Here is an 8,268-nt window from a genome sequence, read left to right on the forward strand (position 1 = left end):
ATTCCTTTTCTGTTACTTCTACTGCTCCTCCTTCTAATTCTTCTCCCCCTCCTTCTCCCCTCTTCCTGCACAATCTCGTCCCACACCAGCTGCTGCAATCCTTTCTAAAAGGAAAATGAGACCCCTCCACTCTTGGTGGGAAGAAGGGTCATAATATTGCAGACAGATTTAGCTACTACTCTCTTGCCTGAAGGTGTGTAGGGGGTGATAGTTAGCTCCCTCTGTAGTAAAGGCAACTTCTTTGCAGCCAGCAGTCTGAGAGGTAATGCTCTGAGACCTTGTGAGCATCCTGCTTCCCACCAGCCTTCCTCCAGGGATGTTGGTGTCTGATTCTGCCCTTCTCCTGGAAAAATGTTTCCCAGAAGTTGACCGTGTCACAGATGACCACAGCCTGGACTCAAGTGGTCGGTATGGAGATGGTGAAAGATGACGACTCTGACTTTAATTGTAATAAAATCCCTCACTGTGTAACTAATGACTAAGTATGTGTCTCCTCTGCTCATTCTGTGAGGATGGGGGCCGTGCTGATTTTGGTCACCAGGTCTTCAGTACCTAACAGGACCTTCTAGTAATACTGTAAAGGCACCAGGGCTTCCCTGGTGGCTCAGTGGTAAAGAATCCACCTGCCAAGCAGGAGACACGAGTTCTATCCCTGAGTCAGGAAGATTACCTGGAGAAGGAAATAGCAACCCACTCCAGTATTCTGGCCTGGCAAATTCCATGGACAGAGGAGCCTGGCGGGCTACTGTCCATGGGGTGGCAAACAGTTGGATACGATTTAAACAGACTTTCATTTTCTTTTTTTTCACCAGTGTACTAGGCCCTTCACATTCACTCCCCAGTTGAGCGAGGGTTTGCTGCTATGCCCACTGTACCCACGAGGAACCTGAGGGACAGAGAGGAGACCAACTTGCTCAAGATGCAGAGCCAGTAGGTGGCAGAGCTGGGGTATGAACCTGGAGGCCTCATTCCAGAGCCTGCTCTCTTCAATGTCATGTTCTCTGACTTCAGAAAGAAGCTGCAATGCCACTATGGTGGAAAACAGTATGAAGGGTCCTCAAAAAACTAAAGCGAGAATTGCCATATGACCTCTCCTGGGCATATATTTCGAGAAAGCCGTAATTCAGAAAGTGCACCCTAATGTTCATAGCGGCACTATTTACAATAGCTAAGACGTATAAGCAATCTAAATGTCCACTGACAGATGAACGGATAAAGACGATGGGGTAAATATGCACAATGAGATAGTATTCAGCCATAGAACAAGAACGAAAGAATGCCATTTGCAGCACCGTGGGTGGATCTAGAGAGTATCATATAAAAAAGTGAAGTAAATCAAACAAAGACGAATACCATATGATATCACTTTCATGTGGAATCTAAAATATGACGCAATGAACTTGTGAACCTATCTGTGAAACAGAAAAAGACTCATGGACATAGAGAAAGACTTGTGGTTGCCAAGGGGAGGGGAGTGGGAGAGGGAAGGCTTGGGAGTTTGGGGTTAGCAGATGCAAACTATCATATATAGGCTGGATAAACAACAAGGTCCTGCTGTATAGCACAGGGAACGCTATTCAATATCCTGAGATAACTCATAATGAAAAAACAGTATAAAAAGAATGTATAAATGACAGAACCATTTTGCTATATAGCAGAAACTAACATTGTGAATCAACTTACTCTTCAGTAAAAAGAAGAAATCCTTTAAGACTGTAATGACATTCTCCTGAAAAGAAGAAGCTGCCGTTAAAATCTATTGAATGAGTTACGACTGCGTGCGGGGAGTGAGGGGGAGGGTGGGCAGGAAGGAGGGTGGGGGATTTAGGAATGTGTTCCAGGTTATCTCAGCTTCCTCTACTTAAAATTCTTTAGGGGTGGATTTTTGTCTTGTTTTTTTTCTTTCAAACATGAGAAGTGTCCAGACTTCACAAGATGGGTTTTCTGAGCACAAGCAGGGCCAGCCCAGCCTGGCATATGGGTCCATGCTCTGTCTCGCCACATCCGTTTGGGACACAAGGCTCCAGGATTCCAAAGTGCAACTTTTTCAATGAAGGAAACAAAATCTAAGTGTGTCCTATGTCTGCAGCCACCCAGGCACCCGTTTTTCCTAACAGGAAAATCCAGGCTCACAAATACCATCCCTTCCTTACCTAAGTCTTTGTAGTTTCTCCAAGTGGAGTCCAGAAAAGAAGAAACGACGTAAAAAAAAATAAGTTGCCATCTTTGCACAGGTGACATGGGTGGCTTCTTCTCTCATTTCCACCAGAACTTCTCACCTCATTTCAACAAGATCATAGTCCCTCTGAAATTCACGCCATTGTTCTTAATTTCAGTGATAAAAGTGGTTCTCAGCTAATACGTGGCCTCAGTTCCAAAGCTGTTATTCTTTGGCCATGTCATTCTTTTCTTCTTAAAATGTTAACATCATATCCCTGGAAAAGGTATGTTTTGTTATTATTAGTAGCGAGCTGTGAGCTGGATTTGGAATAAGTTTCAAAGGAAAACTTGAAACTTATTTCAAGATAAGAGAGAATTTTGGATTTCCTTTGTCTTTCAATGAACACAAAAATAGTCATCGAGGATGCCCACATGTTTATCCTAGCGTTCAGCCTCTCCTCTGTATCAGCTAGCTACAGCTGTGTAAGAAATCATCTTGAAATTTAGTAGCTTAAAAGAACAACTTTTTATATATATATATGTTATCTGGGTCATCTGGACAGTTCTGCTAATCTGGGCCAGGCTTCACTGACCTTGGCTGGGCTCATTCATGAATCTGCCATCATCTTCTGGCAGGTTAACCAGAGGCTGGCTGGTTTCAAATGACTTCAACTAGGATGACTCACTTCTTCTTTACCTTTCCCTCACATCCCTCCAGCAAGCTAGCCTAGGCATGTTCTCACAGCAAGGAGAGAGAAGAGAAATACTCAGAGCCTCTTAAGGCTTAATCTGCAATCTACTGATGAAAACAAGTTGTATGTTTCAGTTCAGGGGATAGGGAAAAAACTCTGTCTCTTGATGGGAGGAGCTGCAAAAGCACACGGCAAAGGGCCTGGATACAGGAGGGAGGAAGAAGGGCAGCCTCAAAGTAGAGAAGAGTTTGCTGTTGTTGTTCAGTCAGTCATATCTGACTGTGACCCCATGGACTGCAGCATGCCAGGCTTTCCCATCCTTCACTGTACTTTGCTCAAACTCATGTGCGCTGAGTCAGTGAGGCCATCCAATCATTTCATCCTCTGTCACCTTCTTCTCCTCCTGTCCTCAATCTTTCCCAGCATCACGGTCTTTTCCAAGGAGTCAGTTCTATGCATCAAGTGGCCAAAGTATTGGAGTTTCAGCATCAGTCCTTCCAATGAATATTCAGGGTTGATTTCCTTGAGGATTGACTGGCTTGATCTCCTTGCTGTCCAAGGGACTCTCAAGAGTCTTCTTTAGCACCACAGTTCAAAAGCATCAATTCTTCAGTGCTCAGCCTTCTTTATGGTTCAACACTCACATCTCTTTGTGACCCCATGGATGGCAGCATGCCAGGCTTCCCTGTCTTTCACTGTCTCCTGGAGTTTGTTCAAATTCAGTTCACTGGGTCGGTGATGCCACCTCAACATCTCATCTCATCTCAGGATGCCATCTTATCCTCTGCCACCCACTTCTTTTGCCTTCAGTCTTTCCCAGCATCAAAGAAGAGTGGTCCCTTCCTATTTCTGCTTTTTTCCCATTAGTGAAAGTCTGATTCCCGTTGTCCAGTTGCTTCATATGCCCCACATTCCTGTTTTCTGATTTTAATCTTCACTTCTTTCTGTGGGTCCCTTTGATCTCTTTCAGGGCTGCTTTATCTCAAGTCCCCAGCCCCACCTCCACCCATTATCACTGATGACGCCCCTCTTACTTTAGGATCGGGCTGATTCCTGCTTCCCTGTCTCTTGTTTATTTCTCCCATCTCCTGTGAGGAAGTGTTTCTTCTCCAGTAGTCCACCCCTCCCACTTTCTTAGCCCACCTCCCAGGCGGTCACCCTTCTGCCTCCCTGTGGGTCAGTCCTCCTGTCTCTAGAAGCTTCCACCCTGGTCCAGGTGTCACCATTATCTCTTGTCTTAGACTCACAAGAACCATATGTATGGGGGTGGTGAGTGGTTGGGCTTCCCCCATGGCTCAGTGGTAAAGAATCCACCTGCAATGTAAGAGTCATGGCAGATGCAGGTTCCATCCCCAGGTTGGGAAGATCCTCTGGAGGAGGGGATGGCAAACCACTATAGTCTTCTTGCCTAGAGAATCCCATGGACAGAGGAGCTTGGTGGACTACAGTCCACGGGGTCACAAAGGGTCAGACACAACTAAAGAGACTTAGCAGGCAGCACGGTGAGCAGTAGTGTCTGGGTATTAATCTTGGTTCTGCTGTGAACTAGCTGGGTGACCGAAGGGGACTGACTTTACCTCTCTGTGCCTCAGTTTCCTTCTGCTGTAGACTGAATGTTTATGTTCCTCCTTCGTCCCACAGATCTATATCTTGAAACCTAATCTCCAGTGTGATGTTATACAGAGACAGGGCCTTTGGGAAGTGATTAAGTCATGACAGTGGGGGTTCTCATGAATAAAATAAATTCCCTTAGAAAAGAGACCCCCTAGGGTCCCCTTACTCCTTCTGCCCTGTGGGCACGTGGCAGGAAGGTGGCTGTTTGTGAGCCAGGGAGCAGGACTTCACCAGCCACTGAGTCAGCCAGCACCTTGATCTTGGATTTCCCAGCCTCCAAAACTATAAGGAAAAAAAAGAGTCTGTTGTTTATAAGTTACCTGGTCTATGGTCTTCTGTTACATCATCCTACACAGACTTAAGACTCGTCTTCTATGATACCTTGCTCACTTCTGTGACTTTCCTGGTGGTCCAGTGGTTAAAAAAAACTCCTTGCTGCCACTGCAGGGGGCGCAGGTTTGATCCCTGATCTGGGAAATAAGATCCTGCATGCAGCATGACCGAAAAAAAAAAAAAAAAAGAATGACTCACTTCTATAGTGATAAAACTATCTGCTTACATGGGTGTTTGTTGTAAGGATCTGAAAAGCAACCTTGTCTGAAGAGCTGCAGCACTTGGCGCTGCTCTGGTCCTGGAAATTGACAGGGCTGAATGGCCATGACGGGATGGGGGTAGGGGACTGACTCCACCTGATGTGCTGGGTCTGTGCTTGGTATACCGCCGGTCCTCCCAGGGAGCCTAGGGCTTAGTTCCATTTTCCCCATGAGACAACTGAGGCTCAGACCGCCTCAGGGTCACAGTTGCCCAAGGTCAAGGTTACCGAATGACTGAGAAAGATTTGAACTGAGATCCATCTGATGCCTGAATTTCTGTCTCTGACTGTGAGCACCAGCTTCTCCCTTGTCTCCCCAGTCAGCCAACGGGAGGCAAAGAAGGGGTAAGGCTGATCAAATGCCTTCCTTCCTAAGATTTTTCAGTGACATGACTCAGTCCATTGCACAATCCAGGATGGGACCCTGTACTGGGGGAAAACATAGCTATAAAGGACGTTATTGAAGTGAGGCGAGAGATTTGAATTTGTGGATTAAACAATTGTACTGTTGTATCAGTGTTACATTTCCTGATGTTGATGACTGTCCTGGGGCTTTTGAAGAGAATGTCTTTGTTCTGTAGCTCCATGCTGAAGTATTTATAGGGACCAAGGGACAGGATGTTTGCCACTGACTCTCAAATACTCAGAAAAGAGATAAAACACATGTGGCCAAATATTATTGACTGACAAACCTAGGAAAGAGGAGTTCTTTTTACTCTTCTTGCTTGTCTTCCGTTGTTTGATCTTATATCTGGTGAAAAACAAATCAGCAAAACAAACCATTCATCCCGCTCCCAGCAGATACCCAAGAGATAGGAAAATCTATGTCCATACAAACCCTTATACACTAAGGTTCAAAGCAGAATTATTCACAGCAGCCGAAAGCAGAAACAACCTAAATATCTGTCCACTGATGAATGGATAAACCAAAGGTCAAGTGAAAGTCGCTCATTTGTGTCCGACTCTTTGTGACCCCATGGACTATACAGTCCATTCTCTAGGCCAGAATTCTGGAGTAAATAGTCTTTCCCTTCTCCAGCGGATCTTCCCGACCCAGGGATCAAACCCAGGTCCTCCCGCATTGCAGGCGGATTCTTTACCAGCTGAGCCAGCAGGGAAGCCCAAGAATACTGGAGTGGGTAGCCTATCCCTTCTCCAGCTGATCTTTCTGATCCAGAAATCAAAGCCGGGTCTCCTGTATTACAGGTGGATTCTTTACTAGCTGAGCTACCAGGGAAGCCCTAAACCAAAGGTGGTATATGCCAATAGTGGAATTTTTTTTTTATTGAAATAAAGTTGATTTACAATGTTGTGTTAGTTTCAGGTATACAGCAGGGATTTAGTTATATGTGTGTGTATATATATATGGGCTTCCCAAGTGGTGCTAATGGTAAAGAACCTGCCTGCCAATGCAGGAGACATAAGAGACACAGATTCGACCCCTGGGTCAGGAAGATCCCCTGGAGGAGGGCGTGGCAACCCACTCTAGTACTCTTGCAGGGAGAATCACATGGACAGAGGAGCCTGGCAGGCTACAGTCCATAGGGTTGCAAAGAATCGGACATGACTGAAGTGACTTAGCACACATGCACAGATATATATGTATGTATTCTTTCCATGATAGTTTATTACACGATATTTAATATAGTTCTCTGGGCCACACAGTAGGCCTTTGTTGTTTATCTATTTTATATATAGTATAAAATTAGCATTATTGTATCTGCTAATCCCAAACTCCTAATTTATCCCTCCCTGTCTTTTCCCTTTGGGGAACGATGAGTTTGTTTTCTATGTCTGTGAATCTGTTTTGTAAATAAGGTCCTTTGTATCATGTACTTTACACTCCACATATAAGTGATGTCATATGACATTTGTCTCTGACTTACTCCACTTAGTATAATAATCTCTAGGTCCAACTATATTACTGCAAATGTCATTATTTAATTCTTTTTATAGCTAAGTATTATTCCTTTGTGGGTTTCCCAGGTGGCTCAGTAGTAAAGTTTCCGCCTGCTGATGCAGGAGAGGCAGGAGACATGGGTTCAATTCCTGGATCAGGAACATCCTCTGGAGGAGGAAATGGCAACCCACTCCAGTATTCTTGCCTGTGAAATCCCATGGACAAAGAAGCCTGGCTAGCTATAGTCCATGAAGTTACAGAGTTGGACACAAGTGAGTGCCTGAGCGTGCACACACTGTTTCATTGTATATATGTACCACGTCTTCTTTATCTATTCATCTTTGGATGGACACTTAGGTTGCTTGTCAATAGTGATGCTATGAACATGAGGGTACATGTATCTTTTCAAATTAGAGTTTTTTTCCAGATATAGGCCCAGGAGTGGGATTGCTGGATCATAAGGGAACTCTATTTTTAGTTTTTGTGGTTGTTTTTTTTTTTTTAGTTTTTTGAAGAACCTCCATACTGTTCTCCATAGTGGCTGCACCAATTTATATTCCCACCAACAGTGTGTATGTGAGGGGATTTCTCTGTCTCCACACCCTCTCCAGCATTTATTATTTGTAGACTTTTAATGATGGCCATTCTAACCAGCGTGAGGTGATACCTCCATGTAGGCTTGATTTGCATTTCTCTGATAATGTGTAGTGATGTTGAACATCTCTTCATGTGCTTGTTGGCCATCTGTATCTTCTTTGGAGAAATGCTATGTAGGTCTTCTGTCTATTTTTTGATAGGTTTGTTTTTTTGTTTTCAAGTTGTATGAGCCGTTCGTATATTTTGGAAGTTAAGCCCTTCTCAGTTGCATCATTTCTGAATATTTTCTCCCAATCCATGTTGTTGTTTAGTTGCTAAGTCACACCCAGCTCTTTTTTGACCCCTTGGACCGTAATAGCTCAGCAGGCTCCTCTGTCCATAGGATTTTCCAGGCAAGAATACTGAAGTAGGTTGCAGTTTCCTTCTCCACCCAATCCAGAGGTTGTCTTTTTATTTTGTTTACGGTTTCCTTTGTTGTGCAAAAGCTTGTAAGTTTGATTAGGTCCCATTTGTTTATTTTTGCTTTTATTTCTATTACCTTGGGAGACCCTACAGTGGAATATTATTCAGCCATAGTAAATAATGAAATTCTGATTCACGCTACAGCATAGGTGAACTTTGAAAACATTGTGCTCGGAATTCCCTAGTGGTCCAGTGGTTAGGACTCTGCACTCTGATTGCCAAGGTTCCAGGTTCAATCCCTGGTCAGGGAA

The 8,268-nt window shown here is 44.3% G+C and overlaps 1 non-coding gene across 1 annotated transcript; it reads left to right on the forward strand.

The window, feature by feature from the left end:
* The first annotated feature begins 8,195 nt into the window (after nucleotides 1-8,195).
* On the forward strand, nucleotides 8,196-8,268 carry TRNAQ-CUG (transfer RNA glutamine (anticodon CUG)). The gene has a single exon. It is a non-coding gene; the product is annotated as a tRNA-Gln (tRNA).

The sequence above is a fragment of the Bos indicus genome, chromosome 18, assembly GCF_029378745.1.
Source record: "Bos indicus isolate NIAB-ARS_2022 breed Sahiwal x Tharparkar chromosome 18, NIAB-ARS_B.indTharparkar_mat_pri_1.0, whole genome shotgun sequence".
Classification (NCBI taxonomy): domain Eukaryota; kingdom Metazoa; phylum Chordata; class Mammalia; order Artiodactyla; family Bovidae; genus Bos; species Bos indicus.